Here is a 4,264-nt window from a genome sequence, read left to right as displayed (position 1 = left end):
TTAACATTCTGAGATCTCTTCTTCCTGTCAGCTCTTCCGTCATACGTATTGTCCTCCCATTCCATGTTGTGTTTAGCAATGCAGTCTAATATCTCTTTAGCCTTAGTGTAAGATTTATCCATAATTCCACCAGCTGCCACTGCGTCGGCTGTCATCTGCGATGCTCTATTCAATCACCATAAAAAGTCTCTATTTGGATAGTTAGTGGTAGTCCATGATTTGGGCAATTTTTGACCAATCCCTTAAAACGCTCCCATGCGGCATTTAAGGTCTCAACTTCTTCTTGTTCAAAGTTCATAATCTCTCGACGCCTCCTCGCGTTGATGGTAGGTGGGAAGTATTTTTGCATAAATTTCTCCACCAACTTCTCCCAGGTGGTGATTTCACCAGGCTTCAGTGAGCTTACCCATTGTTTTGTGTCATCATGCAAAGAATAAGGGAACAAAGATAGTCTGATCGCCTCTGGGGTGATTCCAGGAATCACAAATGAATTACACATTTCCAGGAAATGCTTCATGTGGGCATGAGGATCTTCACCACGACCACCCCCAAATTGTCCAGCAGTCTGGAGCATTTGAAGCATTACAGATTTCATCTTGAATCTGGTCCCATCTGGCATCGGGTATATAATTCCTGGTGAGAAATCATACAGTACAGGGGATGCATACTTCCTCATGGGATGCGTGCTACTATTCGCTATTAGGATCGAATTTTGCATAGCATGAGCTAGTTGCTGAGCTAAGTTTTGATTTCGGAAGGTCCATTCAATCTCGGGGTCGTATATGAGTTCAGGAGTGCTCTCTCTGCTCATAAACGTTCACAAGCTTAGGCTTAGCTTGTAATACTCCCTCGACTGAAGTGTTCTTACAAAAGATACAAACAAAATTTCTGGTTAGTTTTTTTTTCTGAATCTCTTCAAACGGCGCCAAAAACTTGTTCGTTGCTATCGTGATTCGAGCTGGGAGTGTATTGTATAAAATAAATTGGAAAAATAAGTTCTAAGTATAGATGATGCGTTGATGCTTTGATGCTTTATGTATTTGTAACACATTGGTGCGTTAGAGATGTGCAACAGAATGCACGTCACTCCTTCTATTGACGTTCAAGTTTTCCTAAATTAAACCCAAGTATAAATCCAATTTAGGTTCCTGGTAATTCCAGGGTCGAACTCAGGGATTCAGTTAACCTAACGCAGACCTTGCGTTGCGGCTATTGTAGGGGTTTCCTAAATGTATGAGAGAAAAGCGTTATTTACACTAAAGTGCTGTGCTTTTGCAAGAAGATACAAAAGAGTTGAGTAGTGAGTGATGGATCATGCGAAAATGGATTTTAATGTAAGTGGTATGCGTCGATCTAAGATGAATGTACACAAACCAAAAGGTGATGTGGATGGGGTGGCTTGCTTATCTTTTTTTATGCGTTAGACTCTTATTCGACACTTCTCAATGTGAATAACATACAAAACCTATCTCTAGGATGCATGCGTCGAACATAGAATGCAATAAACACTAGTAAGTCTATCTCTAGATGTATTAGGCGTTTGAAATGAAGTTTTGCATAAAGTATAGATGCATTCAACATAAACAAGAAATAAACAATGACATAAGTATGATGGATCAAATATATGAATTTATAAAGAAACAGATTATCTTTACAAAAGCAATATTTGATCAGATGAAATGAAAGCGATAAATGAGATGAAAGGAACTGAGTCAAGCCGCAGAGTACAATCTCTTGTATCTCTTTGGCTCAATCTAGTTATGTACAATCACTTGTATAGCAGTTGGACGAAGTGTCTTTCTCAAGCTTGACTTCCTCCGCTCCCTGATCGGCGGTGATGGTGGTTCTCAACCCTTCTGATCGTCTTGGCACCATAGCACAACTTTTAAAGAACTAAAACTATGACTACACTAATTATGAGAGTGAGGATCTTGAAAATTTCTATATATATATGTATGTTTGAACTCTGGAGGGATTTCATCTATTTATAAGCGTTGGCCATCTCCAGCTTGGTGATGGGTAGCATAAAGTCTATGCCCTGGTCAGCTGCCTGACACTCAGAAGCTTTTCAGACGTCGCCTGCTGCAGGTGCCCATACTTTCAAGTGGTGATTTGACACAAACAGCCTACATCAATGAATCTTTTCTGCGTTGAATTCCCTCCGACGCATGGCCCATGCGTTAGAACTTTTGCCTGTGACACTTCTTACTCATACGTTAGTTTTTTATTGAAATCCTGCAATATAACGCGTTAGTGCCGCAATATTTAGTAATAAACATTCTTTTGCATGAGTTTGCTAACGTTTGAGTAATTTCATGCGTTTCTTCTAAAAATAAGGAGAATTTATCATTAAAAACCTTAGTTGTTCCAACTTAAGAGCCAAAATAACTTGTATTTCTACAAGTTATCAATGCATGTCTAGTGGCTCGAAGGCACACCGTCGAAAGCGAATGGGTGGTCAAGAACAATTTACTTGAACTAAAACCAATGAAAGAACCGAACGATCGTAAATCATGCTAGAAAGCACGCCACTGATCTCCAAACTTCGAATAGTAAATGTTCAAAAACTTGTTTCCCTTGTTGGACAGTGACCAGAAACGCTTGCAAAATTCAATCTAAAAACAAAACGTAAAGGATATCAATCAATTTGGGCCAAAAGCTAATGGGTGGTCAAGAACCTCCAAGAATTTTAAAACTTACTCAAAATATAAATTTCGGTGATAATGACATCAGCAGCGGTAGAAACCATGGATAGGCAACGGGTGTTGCTGTCGGACGGCATAAATTATTTAGACTAGTGGCTGGTAATGAGGGTCTTGCATGAGGAGGGTTTGCGAGAGTGAGAGAGAAGGAGAATTTCTAGTTTTATAGATTTTATTCAGCAGCTATTATGAACAAACCAGAGCTTCAAACAATGATCCAACTGTTCAAAATGAAACTCTAATGTCTCGAATAGACTGACCAAATTTGAGCATGATCCAACGGTTCAAACTTCGGAATAGATAATTTTGTGGAAGCTTTCGCGGAAAAACTGAATTACTTTCTCCCCAATTTTTGCCTCTTTTCACTCTCATTTAATTTTAAAAAAATCTCAATTCTTTTATTTTTTTCTACTTTTGAAAAGATAAATAAAATATATTTTATCACAATATCTCCAAAATCTCCAAAGATTCTATTAAATTAATAAATCAATTAACTTTTCAAATTATCTTAATTTAGGCTTTAAAAACCAAAATTAAATGACATAAGATCCATCAATTTGATTTCCAAATATTTAAATCAATTCAAAACCACATGAAATTAATTATCTCTTTAATTTTTTTTAAAGTTGATCCTAAAATCCAAAATCAAACGGAAGCAAAATTCAATATTTTCAAGATAATTAGTTCGAAAATCTAATCAATTAAAATTCAATTTAACCAATATAAGTTTTTCAATTATTTCAATTTAATCCCAATTTTCCAAATGAAAGGAAAATTTAAACTCAATAATTTTAGATAATTAACTTAAATTTTCTTGAAATTCGGGATGTTACATTCTTCCCTTCTTAGAGACTTTTGTCCTCGAAAGTTCAAGTCCTTAAAGGCTTGTGATACTTAGTTCTTGTCTCATCCTCATGTTTCCAAATTGCTTCTTCAGACTGATAATACTACCAAAGAAATTTTAATTAGCGCTAACTCCACGTTTTAGAAAGTCTTCACCTCCTACCATGAATTGTATAACTTATTTATGACAATATGACGTTACTCTTTTATCTTAAAACAAATACATATTACCATTTAAACCCTCCTATGCATGAGTCTGAAAATCTCACTTAAATGAGGCTCTTAAGGTCCCTATATACCGTAGAGCATTTGTCATTCCAAAAGACACCACCATAACCTCATAATAGTTGTAACCATTACCTGATGCCAATTTCAAAGATAAAGACCTTCATGATTGCATACATCTATATTGAGAATGTTAACACTCCATAGAGTGGGTCACCTCACTGTCCATGCAACAAAAAATATATCTCTCATGGCATCTCAAGTCCAGGATTCAAAATTTGGATTCAGCACCTAATTGCCTTGACAATCCCCTGCAACCGAGATACACTATCATATTCAATCCGTAACAATTGATACAAAGTCGCATGAATCATGTTTCTTTCTTTCTTAATAAAGAAAATTGATGTGCTCCAAGGCAAAACATTAAGGCACATATGAAACACTTTACTAAATGGTTCTTGTATCAGTGACTTAGGTTATTCTAACTCTACTAG

General features: G+C 36.5%; 1 non-coding gene across 1 annotated transcript; it reads left to right on the top strand.

Moving 5' to 3' along the window:
* The first annotated feature begins 209 nt into the window (after positions 1–209).
* Positions 210–313, top strand: LOC120076943. The gene has a single exon (XR_005481688.1). It is a non-coding gene; the product is annotated as a small nucleolar RNA R71 (small nucleolar RNA).
* Positions 314–4,264: the final 3,951 nt, after the last annotated feature.

The sequence above is a fragment of the Benincasa hispida genome, chromosome 4 (genome assembly GCF_009727055.1).
Source record: "Benincasa hispida cultivar B227 chromosome 4, ASM972705v1, whole genome shotgun sequence".
In the NCBI taxonomy this organism is placed as follows: Eukaryota; Viridiplantae; Streptophyta; class Magnoliopsida; order Cucurbitales; family Cucurbitaceae; genus Benincasa; species Benincasa hispida.
Note: the sequence above shows the minus strand (reverse complement) of the source record. Positions and strands in the feature narration are given on the sequence as shown.